Source organism: Vulpes vulpes, chromosome 2, assembly GCF_048418805.1.
Source record: "Vulpes vulpes isolate BD-2025 chromosome 2, VulVul3, whole genome shotgun sequence".
NCBI lineage: Eukaryota > Metazoa > Chordata > Mammalia > Carnivora > Canidae > Vulpes > Vulpes vulpes.
Window position 1 is genome coordinate 44,037,781 of NC_132781.1, and position 18,895 is coordinate 44,056,675.

The 18,895-nt window shown below is 50.3% G+C and overlaps 1 protein-coding gene across 2 annotated transcripts in view; it reads right to left on the reverse strand.

Annotated features, from left to right (window-relative positions):
* The window catches only part of SLC6A4 (solute carrier family 6 member 4), a 36,469-nt gene extending 28,422 nt beyond the window's left edge, over positions 1–8,047 (reverse strand). The window contains exon 1 of one of the 2 annotated variants that reach the window (XM_072747908.1): positions 7,767–8,047. The gene's annotated coding sequence lies outside the window, so the exon portion shown is untranslated. The remainder of the gene's footprint in view (positions 1–7,766) is intronic. The other variant, XM_026016222.2, reaches the window with a different exon arrangement.
* Positions 8,048–18,895: the final 10,848 nt, after the last annotated feature.

The following is an 18,895-nucleotide window of genomic DNA, read 5'->3' on the forward strand; positions in this document are numbered from 1 at the left end:
TCCTGAGGGTGGCATGAATTACAAAGGCCCATTGAGATTCTGAGCCTGGCCCTCTGCCACCGGCAACACTGTGCAGAGATGTACTGTATGCCTACTACGTGCTCGGCTCTTGGAGGCAAAGCAGGCACAGTCCTGCCTTCATGGAGTTCATGGTGCAAGGCCAAAATCTGACTGCAAGAAAAGCAGTATTTATGCTTAAGGAGGGAGAGGCAGGTGCTGCTCGCGATCGCTGTTGCACATCCTATTGTAAACGGAGCTTTCTGCTGACCCCATGCAACATGTTCAGAGGCCTCACGTTTCCAGCTCCAAGGTGCCCTCAGATTTTAAAAGTTTTCCTTTGGTTCCTATTATGCAGCTTGTCTCACAGGAGCCTGGACTTGAGTGGGTTCTGGCTCACGGTCCCCACAGTGTAAAGACAGTGGTTTATATTTGTATCCACAGGGCCTCCTGGCTCACCCTTCAAACAAAACAGACCTCACAGTGTGAACGGGGAGGACAGGGAAAATCCACTTGTTTTTGGACAAAAGGGGTAGAAATGAACACCACCATCCCAACTGAAGAAGTCTTTGAGTGAGACAGTCAGTTTACTTTTTTGGAGAGGAATTAAATAGCCTATAATCCTTAGGTCCTTATCATGAGAAAGGACAAAGGTCTCTGTCCAGAACTTTCCCTGCCTGGTAGAGGGTAAGCCTAGACCAACCACCTTCCAGAGGCACCACTTAACTGTTCTCATGCCTACACCTCATGGCCCTCCGGTCTCACAGATCTGCCCCGGGACCCCAGACCTGCCACCTACTGGCTATGTGACTTGGGGCAGGTCCCTTAACCACTCTGGGCTTTCATTTCCTCGTATGTAAAAGCAGACCATGAAAACTCCTGCTTCCTAAAGGCCATTGTGGGAAATGAGGGGGTGACGGCTGCTTCTCTCAGTGTCTAGCACATGGAGAGTGTCAATAAATGACGGGGAGCTGATGGCCACCAGGCCACTACAATGTGCAGCCCATCCTGCCCTCCAGCTTCACAGCTCTGTCAGGGGGCCTAAGGCCCAGAGGCTAGGTGATTCCTAGCCCACAGCTCAATATGTGGGCAGCCTGAGACAGAAGGACGGGCTTCCATGCCCTTCCATGGGCCCTCCCTGACTGTGCTTGGTTCTCTCGGTCAGTTCCTCTCCCTGGGGTCACTGGGAAAGTTATAGACAGCAGATTCCCAGGCTGCTGTCCCAGAGATTATAATTCAAAAGATCCATGTGGGTGCTGCATGCTTCACAAGCACTCTAGGTTATCAGGGGCAGGTGGACCACCAAGCACGCCCAGTGCATTCCTACCCCATACTGCTGCTCCCCTGAATTATCCCATATCCTTCCAGCCTTACTCACCACTCCAGCCCAAGATGGTCCCTCTCTACTCTGTACAATTACTAATGTGCATTCATCACTGATTATTGTGTATCATTAGTTATCCTTTTACGTACATTTGCTTTGGATGCCCTGGCAGCAGGGGCCATGGCTCATACATCTCTGTACTCAAATACTTGTGCAGCTGCCCACACAGAGGTTCTATTTTGGGTTTCCTGGGTGGAGGGCCTAGCGAGCCCCAGGTGAGGCATTTCTGAGCCTGCCCCTCTCCGCTGCTCACCTATCAGGGAGATCTGCTGTGTATCTTGGGGGTGGAGGGAGGACTGTCACAACAATCATTTTAAATGGACTGTGGACTACAAAAGACTGACATGTCTGGGATTAAAGAAGAGTCTGGGTTGTGCTTTTAGACTTTGAAACAAGTACCAGCAGGCACACCCATCAACGGCCTATGTTCCAAACGTTCATCTGTGAGTTCCTCATCTGGAATTTGGAATGTATTTTCTATCTACAGAAATAAATCTTGTAAAGGGTGGTTAGCTTCTTAAACTAGCTTACAAAATCCATGCTGACCCAGAAAACACTGAAACATCTAAAACGGAAGGTGTGGGACACAGCGTTGTCAAGTATGACCAACGGAGGGGGTGGACAATGGAGCTGATGGGGCGTTATCTCCCAATTGGCATCTATCCATCTGAACTTTTTTCTGGTTCTTCAGAAAAACTAAACTTCAGGAGAGGGCAGGAAGTGGAGAGAATCCTATGCAGACTCTGTGGAGGAGTCTTCCAGGCACCTTTATGAGAGCTAGAGACATTGAGGACACGGATTTGTTATCATATGGAACCTCACAACTTCCAACTATTTGCTGAAAATGAAACTGCTGCCACTGTGTTTCAATGTGGACAAGGCCCACAGAGGACTTGGGAGACTCAGACAGCTGACAGGTTAGATCGGGCAGGATTCAGATGGTCATTTACACCTTCTAAGTAGGCCTTTATTGTTGTCATAATGCAATTTATGCCATACATAGAAATCAAGATCCAGAAACATGACAGTATTTCCAAACACAGATTTTCTCTTCCTTAATACAAAGCCTATCACTAAAACTACTTTTGTGTAAAATAGACATGATTAGACCCACGAAGGGAGCCAGGAGAGGGAGAGCTGGCAGAGAGAGAACACGCCACCCCCACCCACCCAGGGAGAGGGTGTTAGGAAGTGAGGGCGGATTTACCTGTGACAGCTGAGCAAAGCAGTGAGAGAGGGTGGGGAGAAAGAGATCTGAGATGGAATGAAGTACAGTGGGAGTGGTGGAGGCAAGAGGAAAGGGTGAGCTGGGCCTGTTTGTCTGGGCAGGGCAGGGAGCAGAGAGGACACAGTGGGGTGGAGAGTGGAGGAGTCATGGAGGCCACAAGATGTTAGTGATTCAGAGAATGTTGCTTGAAGGGGCGTATACGCTCAGGTCAAGAAGTCTGGAAGGTGCTTTACAATGTGTCACACATACAGTTTGGCAACATTAATAAAGATCAGTTCAGGGCAGCCCCGGTGGCTCAGTGGTTTAGCACCTGCCTTTGCCCCAGGGTGTGATCCTGGAGACCCAAGATTGAGTCCCACATTGGGTTCCCTGCATGGAGCCTGCTTCTCCCTCTTCCTCTCTCTCTCTGTGTCTCTCGTGAATAAATAAATGAAATCTTTTAAAAAATAAATAAAAATAAAAATCAGTTCATCATTACATAGTATCGAGCTAGGCCTCAGATGCACATAGGTCAGAGCAAGAGGTGGTTTCCAATCCCTGGGAGTCTGGAGTCTCAAGAAGTAACCCTCCATGCTGCAAAGGACACCAGTGAGATAGTAGGGAAAACTTAAATAAGGACTGTAATAGTTGCACATTTGATAATATTTTATCAAATTGTTTCCCAAATGTGACCATAGTGGGGCTCTGCTTATGTAGGGGAATGTCTTTATTCTTAGGAGACAAGAGGTGAAGTATTTAGATGTCTGCAAATTCTCAGAGGTTCGACAGAAAAATTATATAATATATAGTTTGTATAATTGTTACACGAATTATGTCACACATATTACATAAAAGTGTATCAAACTATGTATGTTACAGATGCAAAAGTTAGAGTGTACACACATGTGACAAAATGTTAATGACTAGTGGCTCTGAGGGAAGGTTCACTGGAACATTTCTCTGATGTTTTAGTTGAAATTCTTTAAAATAAAAAACTGGGGGCACAGGGCGCCTGGGTGGTTCAGTCAGTTGAGCGGCTGCCTTCAGCTCAGGTCCTGATCCCAGGGTCCTGGGTTCAAGTCCCAGGTCAGGCTCCCTGCTCAGCAGGGAGTCGGCTTCTCCCTCTCCCTCTGTTCCTCTCCCACTTGTGCACTCTCTCAAATCAATCAATCAATAAAATATTTTTTAAAGAACCCGGGGGAGGAAAATCACTCTAGTCTTCGGAGTGAGCGCTGGGAACCCGGGAGCCCTCCAGTCAGCCAGGCCTCCCTGCGGCTGAGACATACCCAGAATAGCATATCTCTTCTCTCCGCTCCCCGGGCAGGGCCTCCCCTCCCCTTTCCTGCAGCTCAGCTCCTTTCCTCTGAAACAAGGAAAAGAGCCAGCTAGCTTGATTAGTTTTTTTTAAATAATAAATTTATTTTTTATTGGTGTTCAATTTGCCAACATACAGAATAACACCCAGTGCTCATCCCGTCAAGTGCCCCCCTCTAGCTTGATTAGTTTTTAAAAACAACACACTCGGGGGAGAGGCAAGAACAGAGGCACAGGAGATTCGGGTTCCAGCCCTTGTCGCCATGGGTGAGCTCGAATAAGCCACAGGGCACCTGGAGCCCTTCCAACTCTGCTCCCCCCTAAATTTGAGGGAGTCCTTCAGGTAGAGGAAAAAATGGTGTTTATTTTATTTTCATTCAGTAGGTCAGTAATAATGGAAATTAAATGTTCTTTGTGCCCAGAAAAATCACACAAAAACAAGAAGGCAAAGCCCGCCAGCTCACTCCCTCCAAGCAAGCCTCTCTGCCAGCCTCCAGCTCTGGATTCTCCCAGAGTACACGACGGGCTCTTAGATCTGCCGTCTGGCCTGGTCAGCGCCTGGAGACCCTGGCCACAGGCTGGCCCTGGGATGGTACCTCCACGTCTCCACATTGCTGGGCTTCATCTCCTGCCCTGCAGTCCAGGGGCTGGGGGTGCAGGGTCTGGGATTCATGATATTCAGGATATCCAGTCCTGGCTTTTAAAAAGTCCACGGCTGAGACACCTGAGTAGCTCAACAGTTGAGCATCTGTCTTCGGCCCAGGTTGTGATCCTGGAGGCCCGGGACTCCCTGGAGGCTCAGGGATTTTCCCTGAGCAGAGGGTGAGCAGCTTTTCTCGGGTGGGCACAAGACCCACCACAGGCTGACACAGCCCTTTTATTTCTAAGCAGAGCTCATCTAACTGACTTGGCTCCATTTTCTGAAATGATCTCTGGGTAACGTCTCTATGCAGGGGCATTCCCTCAGCTTGACCTAGGCTGGCTATCAACGAGTGGGAAGATCAAGGGATGTTGCTAACACACTTTTAAACCAAGTGAGTGTTCTCCTAGCCATGTGTCTATGTGGTGACAAAATGAGTAGAGAGGAGGTCAGTGTGAGGCAGTTCACCTTATTTTTTCCTTTCTTTTGGCTCCCCTGCAACCTGGCAGCAGCTCCCTTGCTGCCACCCATCCTTGGATCAACGGTCCTTGTTAGTGGGTATTTAAGCCATAGGCTTTTTTATTTTTAATCAGTTAATTTTATTTTATTTTTAAGATTCTATTTTTAAGTAATCCCTATACCCAATGTGGGGCTCAAACTCACAACCCTGGGATCAAGAGTCACATGTTCCACTGACTGAGCCAGTCAGGTGCCCCTAAGCCATAGGCTTTTTAAAAAAAAAAAATTTTTTTTTAATTTATTCATGAGCGACAGAGAGAGAGAGGCAGAGACACAGGCAGAGGGAGAAGCAGGCTCCCTGCAGGGAGCCCGACGTGGGACTTGATCCAGAGTCTCCAGGATCACGCCCTGGGCTGCAGGTGGCGCTAAACCGCTGCACCACCAGGGCTGCCCATGCCAGGTTTCTTCTACGGGCCAGTTTCATCTATTTCCCACCTGGATCCCTCCTAGAAAGATGAGTTTTCTTTCCTTAGGGTACTGTGAGAGTAAGCCCAGAAACTAATTCCCCACAGGAGCAGGGTAAGTCTCACTTGCCCCAGAAATGGAGAAGTGGGGTGATTTATCAGATCGTTGGCTCCACACCCAAGCCTGTTACTGCTACGTAGAACAAACCTCGGAGGACTACAGCCAATTGGCAAAGCTCAGTGGCTGGAAAGAAAATCGGCACAGCCCAAATCTCACTGCCTGGAGGCTGATTCCACTGCACCACACCCTGGGCATGTTGCAAAAGGGATGTGGGGAGTGGGCAAACTCAGGCTCCTGTTACCTGTTGGTGCTGAGGTGCAGGACTTGACTTGTGCAAACCGCTGCCTTAGAATGAAAGCCCGGGGCCCCAGAGGACCCTGACTTGACAGCAGCATCTGGGCAGAGTCCCGGCACTCAGGCATTTTGCACCATCATTTCAAGTGGCGTTTGCTTAAAGTAGAGAGATTAGGATGAATTGGAGGGACTCAGACATCATGTCATGCAGGGCCACCTCCTGCCCCTCACTTAGAGCTTAGGACTGTGACACCCAGAGGAGCTGATTTGTGATGAGAACAACTAAGGTGTGAGGTACCTTGTGATAGAGAAATGACTGCCTAATTTTCCCTTTGGTCACATGGGCATCTCTCTTCAAAAAGTCAAATCATGACCATATCCTGTTGATTCATTAAATCAAATTAAACTTCTTCAAGCAGCCCTTCCTTTGTTCTCTCAGATAAAACCATTTGATGACTACAAAGGAGAAGGAATTGTCACTTACTGGCTTAATTTCTGGAATCACCTGGGTCTCTCTTCAGAAGGGGACACTGGGGATGTTCCTGTAAGCCTGCCCTCAGAGACAACCACCTCCAGCCAAGCACCTCCATTCCACCACCACATGGCCCATTTGTGAAACTCTTTGACATGCCTCTCTGAGTTGCATCAAAATGTTCAGATAGCTCTAAAAATTCCCCAACGAGGAATTTCTGAGGTTCTGCTAATTCCATTAAAACTTCAACATCATTCTGCCCCCACCGTCACCACTTCACCCCCTTAGTATATACTAAGTTTCTTAAGCAAGAAACTGAAAGAAATGGGTTGAGTGTCTATCTGTGCTGCTGCTACATTTCTGGAATGTCCCACGTAGATCACCAGAGTGCTGAGCAAACTTTTGATTAATTGTGAAGCAGTCTCAATCTGTTTTTATTCAGGTTCAGGGAAAAAAAAAAAAGAAAGAAAAACCCATGCACAAAATGGCTTGCTTAGTTTGCACCAGCCCCACTAGGACCTGACTCTCATTGGTGCTGGGAGCAGCCACCTGCATCCCAGTCTGTGGTACAAAAACCACCACTGGGCATCAGTGGCTCCACACAAAAGCAAGGAGCAGGGCAGAGTCAAAGCTGTGTGCTTCCCTCCACTGCTGAAAACCCAAACACTAATGCCGCTCATACTGCCCCTCCGTCTCATTTAAACATAAATCCCAGTGTTGTTTTCTTAGACATTTTCCCTATGTAACTGAAGGCAAAACACATTAAATATTTGATCTAGTCTTACCATGATGAGAGCTAGCAGACTCATAAATAATCCATTGACCTGGTTCATTTTTCTGGACAAAATAGATCATAAAAATACACACACACACACACACACACAAGCGTTTGTAATGTCTGCCTCTTAGAAATTCCACCCCTCTCAAGTTCTTCAGAACCCCAACTGAAAAAGAAAATTCTTTATGCAAAAAGAACCAGTGCAAAAGGAAACGTGCTCCTTCGCGTTCTTCAGCTCCACAGAGTGTTTTCCAAGGCATATTTAAATGCACACATTTTTCTTTAGCAACACTAAACATTTTTCTTAACACACTTCAACGGCTGGAGTCTGAGTTTCCCATAAATTCTGAATGGCCCGGGAGGCGTTTGAGCGCTGCCTGGGCTCTGCCGGCGGAAACCACCGTCCCACTTAAGAGTCGTTCAGAGACTTCTCTAGATACCGGGCACTGATGTCAACCAGACCCTCCCTGCAGAAACGCCTCGGCCGGGCCGCCTGCGCGCCGCGCGCTGCCCCAGGGGCGCGCAGAAGCCGCGACTTCAGCTGCAGCAACTTTCCCCCCGCGCCGGGCAGCGCTCGGCGTGCGGCCGCCTCGCAGGGTCTCGCTCCGGTACCGGCCTCGGAGGAAGCCCCCCACCCTCGGGGCGCCCCGGAGCACGCCCCGCGCTCGGCCCGAGCCCCCGCGGCCGCCCACCCACCTGCCGGGAGTCGGTGCGGAGGCTGGTCCGCGGCGCTCCGAGGCGGGCGACCCTCGCGCCCTCGAGGCCGGGGGCGCGGCTGCCTGTGCGGAGCTGGCGCCCGAGCGGCCGTATTTGTACTCTCCTTCCCTCACATGGTCTGATCTCTAGATAGCCGCCGCCAAAGAGCTCTTTAAGAATTTTTGCGTCACTTTGAGCCGCAGAAACTTTACATTTCCGCGTGGCCGCGGCTCGGCGTTCCCCCGGGGTGGGGTGGGGGCGCCCGGGGCGCTCTCCCGGGTGGGGGAGGGGCCGCGCCTTGCAGGGGGGCCGGGGCGGGGGCCGGGGCCCCGGGGGACGTGAGGAGGCCCCCCCCCCCTAGAGGGGCCAGCGCGCTGGGAACGGGGGAGCCCGGGGCCAGGGGGGCGCTGGCGGAGGCCGAGCCGAGCCAAGGATCCCAACTTCCTTGCTCTCACCTTGCGGGAGAGGGGCCGCCCCACAGCCCGCAGGTCTGGTTCCGCCCGCACCAGTTGCCCCCAAAATTACGTTCGGGATTCTGCTAAAAATCACTCCTTCAGAGCGATCTTTCTGGACCACTGACACCCCATCACCTCCCCCCGCCCCCCACCCCGGAGTCCTGCTCTATTTGTCTCCCCAGGACTTAGCGCCTGGCAGTCCTTGAGCTCATCTGCCCCCCCCCTCGCCCCCGTCCCCGCCCCGGGACGTGCGCTGGGCCAGAAGGGACCTGGCCATCCCCAAGGCCTCCAGCAGTGCCCAGCTTAGTGGCTCACACCAAATACTTGCAGACAGAAGGAATGAAGGCATCCGTTCTCCTGTTAACCAGCCACACGGCACAGTCTGGCTAGTGATCTGCCCAAGCGGACATGCCTGTGGTCGTTGCTGGAGTCGATAAGGTGCTACGATATCCTCATCATCTGAGGAGGTTCAACAGGAGCTTATTGTTTTTGAACCAATGTGAAAATACTGCTTAGATTTAAAAAAAATTTTTTTTGAACTTAAGTTTATAAATGAATTTCATGTTATTTGTCGGTAGATTATTGCAGTTTTGTTTTGTTTTGTTTTGTTACATTTTGAAAAGAACAGATGGAGTCCTTGCTTTGGGATGTCCCTGAGGCAGAGATAAGAGAGCTGGGACTAGCGCCTCGCGCTCCTCCCAAAGGAGGCCAGGGCTGGAGCAAAGCTGAAGGAAGAAAGGAATTACAAGCTTGCAGCCCCTGTGCACTTGGAGGTGTGGAACCCACGAAGCTGAGCATGCACTCAGCTGGGCTGAGCGGGTGTCTGCGGGGAGCAGGTGGGTTCCCCAACCTGGGAGCCGTCAGTGTGAGGCTTTGGCGCCACCTAGACAGCAGGGTGGCAATTACAAGGCAGCCGGGCCGCTCTGGTGAGCCGCGGGCGAGAAGGGCTGCGGAACCAGGCTGGTGATTCCTGGGCAAGCTTGGGAACTTCATCTCGGCCAGATCCCCGGGCGCCAGGGGCCCGCGTGGGCACCTCCCCCTTTCAGGCGAACAAGTTGCTGCCCCCTCCCCGGGTCCTCCTTGGCCTTCTTAAACTCTTGTGTAAGCGCAGTATGGATAAGGGGCTAAACAAACAGGGGTGCCGTGCCAAGGAGGGAGCAGGGCAGAACCGGGGAGGAGAGTGCGAGGGGGCCACAGGCTGTGGCAGCACTGGGGGTGACTTTAGGCTCCACCGAGTCTGTCCTCCACCTTGATTCCAACGTGGCTTGTAACACCGCTCCACGGCCCCACCAACCGCTCCACTCCTGGCCTTCTTCCTAGATCCTAGTACGGATTTCTGGCCAGCCAGCCCAGGCCGCTCTGGGTGGTGCCTTCTTTGGTGCGGTGCTGGCCTGGAGAGTGGGAAGCCCCGGGCCTGGGTTAAATCTCAGCTCTGAGCCTTTACTGTCTGTGAGTTTGCTCCCACACAGGGTGAGTTCCTTTACATCAACCTGTCTGCCCTTTGGGTCCCTTATGTGTAAAATAGGGATTCTGTGAATGGTGGGCACCACCCAGCTGGGGGGTGCCAAGAGGCTGACAGTTGCATGGCCCAGCTGTGCACCTCTCCTCCCAAGAGATGCTTCCCCCATCCTCCTCCTTCAGCCTTGGACCACCCAGGCCAGTCTTCTGTCCTCTTGTTCCCTGGCTAAGGGGACGCTACCAGAAAAAGACGTTAGACTTTACCTAGACTTACCTTCTCTAGTTCCTTACTGCCTCCCTGGTGGAGCCCACACAGAACTGTCCCACACAGCCCATCCTCTCTCTAAACATGGGCTTGCTCTTCCACTTGTCCCTGTGGGTGCCACCCTACAAACACTGCTTAGCTTCAGCCGCCCCTGAATCCAGCCGGTCTCTCCTCCCTAGGGTGACCCCTTCCCCACCTGCTGCTGACTCTTGGCCACAGCTGCCCAGGTATCTCCAGCAGCTGGCTCTCTCCCTGCTAAAGACCCACCCTCCTTCCCCCTGAGGGTGGGCTCCGCAGCCCTGCGCCCTGCCCGGCTGCCCGTCCCCATCCCAGCGCCTTCAGGCCTGGGCACCTGCTCGTGCCGGCACAGGAGCGCGGAGGCTCTCCCGTCAGAGCCACGCAGCGGGGCAGAGCTGACGTGGACGCCGTGTTCCGGGGAAGGCTCCCGGGGCTCGCCCGACCCAGGCCAGGGATACCCCAGGGCAGCTGGGGACGTAAGGAACGAGGCCGGGAGGGAGGCGGAAGTCAGAGCCTGGAGGAGGACCTGTGAGGCTGGCGCCTGGCCGGCGTGGAGGGGGCACGACGGCGCCGCCCCAGTGCCAGTGCCCGAGCCCGGAGCCCGGAGCCCGGAGCCCAGAGCCCGGGCCGCTCCGCAGCGATTCCTCCCGGGCTCCGGCTGCTGCAGGGCGGACGCAGCCCGCTGTCCCCACGCTCGCGGCGCCGCCACCGGGAGCACCCTCTCTGGGCGCCTCGAGGCCCCGCGAGCCCTTCCCCTGCGGAGCCAGACCAGGAGCACCCCGCTAAGGCCACGCCTCCCCCTCCTGCAGGCCTGGGGCCGTCTGTCCATCGGGCCTCTGCTCTGTTTAACACAGTGATGGAAAGCCCACGCCTCTGGGCCTCCTCAGCATGGGGGCCCTCGCAGTTCAGCCTGCGCCATCCCTTCCGAAGCGCCCCTCCCGTGACTTGCGGGGAGGTGACACAGTGTTGGCCCCTCTGTTCGCGTCCAGCCACGTGCAGAGTTCAGAGCCCCGGGGAGGGATCTGCGGGATCTGCGGGATCTCCCCCTCAGACGGCCCCGGGCCGGTCCCCAGCGGCAGGCCCTCCCGGCCCCGAAGAAACAGGGAAGGGCCTGGGCCGGGCAGCCCCATGCGGAGCGCCAGCAGGGTGACCCGGAGGGCCCGGGCAGCCCCATGCGGAGCGCCAGCAGGGTGACCCGGAGGGCCCGCGCCTGGGGCCTGGGACGTTGGCTCACGCTCGGCCTTGAGGAAGGTGCTTTGGTCACCTTTCCTGGCCCCTCCTTTCCCAGCCCTTAGCAGCCTCCCGCGTTTGATAAACAAGCCCTCCCCCGTTGTGACAACCCTGTGCGCTGTCATATCTTTGAACTGGGATGTTTGATCTTTCCTTCCTTCCTTCCTATGGAATTCCCTCCTCAGGCGGTAAACACCCTGAGCTGGGGGCCACCTTCTGGAGCGGGGCTGGTTTCTCACCTTCTTCCTTGGCAGAGGAGTCTGAGCCCAGAGCAGCAGAGCCCCAGGAAGGGCCCTGCTGCCCTGAGGGCCCCACCGGGTATCTGTAACCCCGTCTCTCCTCCTTGCCTGCCTCGGCCACCAGGCTCTGAGCTCCCGAGGGAAGGGGCTCCAGTCTCTCCCCGCCTAGGCCCACAGCAGGCCCCAGGAAGCCCACCTGTTGCCAGGGGACTGAGTTCAGAAGTGCTTTTTGCTCTTGACCGACTGGGAGCACCATTGAAACCAGGGCTCCAGGTAAATCCTGGCACAGCCCACAGTGGAGGACCGCACAGCTGGTGGAAAGAGGGAGGCAGCTGATCGGGGCACATCTGGGAAGTTCACAAGATTTACTGTTTTGTTTTTTTTTTAAGATTTTTATTTATTCATGAGAGACACAGAAAGAGGCAGAGAGAGAAGCAGACTCCCTGCAGGGAGCCTGATGTGGGACTCGATCCCAGGACTCTGGGATCAGGCCCTGAGCTGAAGGCAGACGCTCAACCACTGAGCCACCCAGGTGCCCCAACATTTACTGTTAACCGAGGGGGAAAAAAAGCCGAGCATAGAACAGGTGCTACTCTGTTTGTTGGGCAGGGGGAGGCTGATAATGTGCATTGAAATCAAAATATATACAGGTGAGGAAGAAGAACAGGGAGGAGGAGGAGAACACGAAGGGAGAGAGAAGCAGAGGGAAAGCAAGAAGGCAGGAAGACATCACAGGAGCCCCAGCCTTGCCTGGGAGCAGGGTAGAACCTGGAGGTGTCCCCAGGGCCGTGGCTCTGCCTCACGTGGTTCAGACTGATTCTTCCCCAAACGGGGCCAAGTTAATCAGCACCATTATAATTCCATTTCTTCCCTAAGGAAGGGGGCAAATATTTGCTCTAACTTACTAGCAAGGATGCAGCAAGCTGAGAGGTGAAGTTTAGGGCTTCGCTCAAGATGAGACCAAAAGGTACATAATTCTTTTTAGATCACCTGTCTTGTGCTTCCAGCCCCTGAGGTCGGTCACCCCTCCAGCCTGTGCTCCTACTGCCAGTTTTCCATCGCCGGTTTAAGATTATAAAACACTCACCCGCTCTTTGGCTTTTCTTCCCTTCTAGGAACTTCAAGATAACTTGTGCCTCTGTGTGTAGGGAGGTTTTCCCTTTGTCTCTTCTTGGTAAGCTGGCCACCCTCATCCACCAGCCTCATTGAGGTCTGTAGTCACTGTGGTTAGAAGTGAGTGTAGAACCAGTCAGCATTTTTTTCCTTTGCCAACATTCAAGCCATTTGTAAGTGTATGGCACTTACTAGAAGGTCTCACTCATAGAAAGCCACCTTTTCCCCTGGCTTGTGTATATACACCTGACTTTTCCCAGCAAAATGATCAACCCTAGAGAGGAGGAAATTGTTTGGACCTCGAGGCCCTGGCACAATACTGGATGCGTTGGAGAAGCTCTGTGAGAACTGATCATTGATAAAAGCTACCATTTGGGGTGCTGGGTGGCTCAGTCAATCAAGTGTGCCTTTGACTCAGGTCACGATCCTGGGGTCCTGAGACTGAGTCCTGTGTAGTGTCAGAGGCTGCTTTTCCCTCTGCCCTGCCCTCCCACACCCCCTTAGGCTCTCTCTCTCAAATAAATAAAAACTTTTTTTTTTTAAGATTTATTTTTTTCATAAGACACACACACAGAGGCAGAGACACTGGCAGAGGAGAAGCAGGTTCCCTGTGGGGAGTCTGATGTAGGACTCGATCCCAGGACCCCAGGATCATGACCCAAGCCAAAGGCAAATGCTCAAACACTGAGCCAACCAGGCGGCCCTAAATTAAATCTTTTTTTAAAAAAAATAAAAGCTACTGTTAATGGAGCATCTACCAGACTCATTCGACACATTGTCCTTTGTCCTTCTCCTACTTTATAGGATAATATGCAGTATAAACTCTTTGGTTGTATTTTGCTGTAAACGTTTTTAAAAATAATGGACAGTTTTCATCCTTTTCAAGCTGAAAGTTTTCATATTTAATACACTTAAAAATATTATTTTCCAATAAAAGTGGTAGGACGACCAAGGCTCAAAGAGGTTCCATAACTTGTCTGTGGTTACACAGACAGTGGTAAAACCAGACTGAGTCCAAAAGCCCTGCGCCTCCCATGGTGCTGGGCTGATTTGAAATGAGAAAGGTAAAAGCAGTGAGAAAAGTGACATAAAACTTGGCGGGTTTTCCCTCTTTTTTCTACTCGCCTTAAGTAAGTCACCTTCATGAAGTCTAGACCTTTCTGCTCAGCACTGAAATGAAGATCACAGAGACTTTGTTCTCCTCGTCCCCGTTGAGCAAGTTATATAGGAAAGCAGACTTCAGATCTATGTATAAACTTTTAATTGAGTAGAGCTGTCAGAAAATAGGGCATTTTCAATCACTCAGCCAATCAGTGCTTACCACGAGTCAGGCCTGTGAACGCAGTGGTGAGCAAGACAAAGCCCCTGCCCTTGGGGAGCTGACAGGGAGAATCGACTTTGGGGCACACAGACAAACATATAAATAAATAGGATCATCACAGAAAGTGATAAGCGCTGTGAAGAAATAGGCCACGATGGCAGCAGAGAGGGCTGGTGTGGCAGTGGTCGAGGCAGTGGGGAGGGAAGCTGGCCTTCACATCACCTGGGTCGTGAGGAGCCAGCCAGGCACAGATGGGAGAGAAGAGCTCTAGGGAGAGGAGGTGGGAGTGAGCTTGGTGTGTCTGAGGGGCAAAATAGGAAGAGGGTGGTTGGCAGCAGCAGAGTGAATAAGACAGGAGATGAGGAAGTCCAGTCTGCAGAGGTGGGCAGAGGCCACGAGGGAGGAGGCCGAGTGCTCCTGGCACAGAATGTTCCAAGGATCTCTTCACTGTTATGGGCAAGTCAGGTCCCCAGCCAGGGGAGAAGCAGGGAGGCTACAACTCTAAGTCAACCACACTCCAGTACTTTCCACCATTGGCCTACCCTGTCTTGGCTTCTCTGTTCTCCTGAACTGCAGCTGATTTTATTTTATTTTTTAATTTTTATTTACTTATGATAGGCACACAGTGAGAGAGAGAGAGAGAGGCAGAGACACAGGCAGAGGGAGAAGCAGGTTCCATGCACCGGGAGCCCGACATGGGATTCGATCCTGGATCTCCGGGATCGTGCCCTGGGCCAAAGGCAGGCGCTAAACCACTGCGCCACCCAGGGATCCCTGCAGCTGATTTAAAAAAAAGAAAACAAACATGAGGCAGCCGGGAAGATGGTTCCCAAGAGCACTCCATCCACTTCAAGAGGAGTTACAGAACTAGAGTTCTAGAGGAGTAAGCAAAGCAAAGCAAAAAAGAGAACAGTTAGTATTCAAACTGTACAGAGAGAGGCGCACAGAGAGGTTTCCTGTCTTCACAGTCCTGCTCCCAAATAGCTACAGCTGGTAGGAACCGAACGATTGAACACTCCCTCCCTCCCTGTCTTCCTTTCCCTTTGTGGTAATGCAGAAAAGGCTGAATTTGAAAAGGGACACAAGGGGCACCTGGGCAGCTCAGGTTCTTGATTTTGGCTCAGGTCATGATCTCAGGGTTGTGAGATGGAGCAGATCCGTGCTGGATGTGAGGCCTGCTTAAGGTTCTCTTTCTCCCTCTCCCTCTGCCCTCCCATCCTCCCCACTCTACGTCTCTCCTCCCCCAACACCCCCCCCCCAACCCGCTTGTTCTCTCTCTTAAAAAAAAAAAAAAAAAGGAAACAAAACAGCTCTGGCTGGCTTATTGCTAATTTTCAATCACATTGTTTCATAGACCCCCAGGGAAGAAGAGTCAGAGTCAGAAACAGCAACAACTGTTCGAACAAGTTGTCCTAAACATGGGAATGCTCATCTGGAATTACTTAAAGGAGTCAGGCTCAATGGCGGTGCCCATGCTCAGCAGCACTGCTGGCCCACACCACACAACTGGAGGAATGAGTTACAGCACAAGGGCCCTGGTGCTGCCAGCAGCAAATTCGAATTAAGCTGCTCTTTAAGGACAAGCTGGAGCAAGCAAATGCTCCACAACCACATCCTGAAGGCATGTCTCATTATCAGGTCCTGGCTTCTTGGATGTGTAGGGTCAGCATGACTCTACATGTCTCCGGAGACATCCTGGCTGGCAAGGACTTTCTAGGGGCCAGAGTAAAGCTAAAGAGTTCCCAGTCCCACCTCCCTATTTCTGCATTCAGCAGTCACCCAAATATTAGCAAGTTCCTCCAATTCAGGTCTCTAGCTAAACTTTTGGCTCATTTCCCCTTGTCTTCAGCAGAGAACACATATGCAATGTTGTTTGTTTCTCTCCACTGGATCTGAATTTTATTTGAGAAATAGTTATTAGGGATGCCTGAGTGGCTCAGCAGTTGAGCATCTGCCTTCGGCCCAGGGCGTGGTCCTGGAGACCCAGGATCAAGTCCCATGTCAGGCTCCCTGCATGGAGCCTGGTTTCCCTCTGCCTGTGTCTCTGCCTCTCTCTGTGTATCTCTCATGAATAAATAAAATCTTTTTTTTTTTTTAAGAAAAAGAGAACTAGCTTTTATTAAATATTTGGTTATGAAGATTATTATTTACTTATTGTGGATTTGCTTTGTACTTTGTTTTAGGACTTTTGCATCTATATTTATGTGTGATTTACATGTAATTTTTTCTCTTACTATCCTTGATAGTTATGCCAGATCATAAAATAATGTGTTATGCCATAAAATAATTCTTTACATCCTTCCTTTTAGGCTAGTCAAGATTCCCCAGAGATTTCCAATCTCCTGAGCACCAGAACTTTATTTTTTTTTGAAAGACTTTATGGGGGGGGTGGCAGGAGAGGAGCAGAGAGAGAGAGGGACAAGCAGACTCCACACTGAGTGCAGAGCCTGATGCAAGGCTCCATCTGAGATCATGACCTGAGCCGAAGCCAAGAGATGGGTGCTTAACTGAGCCACCATGGCAGAGAACATTCAGAATGCAAATACTCATTTATCCTCTTATGGCACTTTCATCCTCAGTTATGTGTCCATAAACTCTCTCCCTTGAGAATAAATCTTGAGTTGGCTGACAGAGCAGGGGATGTACAGTTACTTAGCTGCCCAAAGTAGGGAGGGGGAACCTAACAGACATCTCCAGTAACCCTCCTTTTGTTCCCAATTCCCTTAATGGCTAGCTGGAACTACCATATTCAGGGGATTATGCAATGTAAATTGGTTTGCTTAGCACTGGCTTTCTCCACCATTGCTTAGGATTCAGTTTTTTTCAGCTCTGCTAAATCTTCCAATGCCTCTATCTGCTTTCCAGATTACTGTTTCTCCTTTTCTGTTACTCTAGAGGTTGTGGATGTAGGTCTTCTAAACTATTTAACAAAGTTGAGGGTATCCTCCAGTTTTCAAATATCTGCAGTATCTATAATAGTACACTCCTTTTTGAAAAATATTTTAATTTTTATTTATCTATGATAGTCACACAGAGAGAGAGAGGCAGAGACATAGGCAGAGGGAGAAGCAGGCTCCATGCACCGGGAGCCCAACGTGGGATTCGATCCTCGGTCTCCAGGATCGGACCCTGGGCCAAAGGCAGGCGCCAAACTGCTGCGCCACCCAGGGATCCCAATATTTTGTTTTTTTAAGAGAGAGCAAGTGCCGGGGGGAGGGGTAGAGAGAAAGAGAAGCAAACACCCTGCTGAGCAGAGAGCTGGATGTAGGGCTCCCATCCCAGAACCCTGGGATCATGACCTGAGTTGAAGGCAGACGCTTAACCGACTGAGCCGAGGTGCCCTAATAGTATTCTCCTTTTAATTTCTTGTGTATGTTTTAATTGCCAAGATCTGTTAATTTACTTCATTTTTTTTAAATTTTTATTTATTTATGATAGTCACAGAGAGAGAGAGAGAGAGAGAGAGGCAGAGACACAGGCAGAGGGAGAAGCAGGCTCCATGCACCGGAAGCCTGACGTGGGATTCGATCCCGGATCTCCAGGATCGCGCCTTGGGCCAAAGGCAGGCGCCAAACCGCTGCGCCACCCAGGGATCCCTTACTTCATTTTTTAAAAGGACTAATTTATGAGAAAAAAAAAGGATCAATTTATGGCTTTGTTGATCCTATTTTTAATTTCTGCACGTTTGTGTTTTTTTAAGATTTTATTTATTCATGAGAGAGAGAGAGAGAGAGAGAGAATGAGAGAAGCAGGCTCCATGCAGGGAGCATGATGTGGGACTCGATCCCGGGTCTCCAGGATCACACCCCTGTGCCGAAGGTGGGCACCAAACCGCTGAGCCACCCAGGGCTCCCTACGTTTATGCTTTCTTTAGGTTGATTTTGCATTTCTAATTTCTTGACATAAATGTTTAGCTCAATTTTCAGCCTTTCTTCCATTCTAATAAAAATTTAATGCAATAAAACTTAAGTACTGTTTTAGCTGGACCTGCCATTTTGATATGCAGGTTGTTTTTTGTTGTTGTTTTTTTAACCATTGTTCAGGTTAAATTTCCTTTGATTTCTTCTTGGATCTATGAATTAATTTATAAAGATATAGGAAACTTCTAGCTATCTCTTAATTTTAGAGTCTAACTTAATCACTTGGAAATTCGTTGAGGTTGACTCTACTCCGTAATACATGGCCAATTTCTGAAAAAGTTCCATGTGTGCTCAAGAAGAATCTGCAGTTATTAGATGCAGTGTTCTATAGATGTCCATTATACCAAACTTACTAAATGCTTACATCTTTTACATACTCAGTTGAGTTTTTGGTTGCTTGATCTATCAACGATTGAGAAGTGTGTTAACATCTTCCATTATGATTTGGATTATTTTTCCATATAGTTGTTTGTTTTATATATTTTGAGGTTATTAGGTACATACTAATTTAAAATTTAGGATCTATATTTTTCTGGAGAATCAAGTAAACACATAATTATGCAGTGATTCTATCTCTAGTATCTCTGCTTTTATTTTAAGCCTATTTCCAAGGTCACTGTGTTGTACAACTCCAGGAAGGCTGTGAATAATATACCCAAGAATCAATCTAGTTATTGAGTAGCCTTAATTTTGCTAATTATTAGTATAGCCACAACAGATTTATTTTGATTAGTATCTGCCTGATATATCTTTCCTATCCTTTTTATACCCCAGGTTGCTGATGTTTCTTGTAATCAGCTTATGGCTGAATTTCTTTTTTAAAAACTCCAGTTTGAGGGGCATCTGGGTGGCTTAGTCAAGTTAAACATCTGCCTTCAGCTTAGGTCATGATCTTGGGGTGCTGGGATTGAGCCCTGCGTTGGGCTCCTTGCTCAGTGGTGAGTCTGCTCCTTTACCCTCTGCCCCTCCCCACCTCATGCTCTCTCACTCTTGAATAAAATCTTAGAAAAAAAACCCCCAAAACTCCAGTTTGACAATCTGTCTTTTTTCAGGAACACAACCCACTTATACATACTGTAATTATTGACACATTTACATTTATCTCTTATT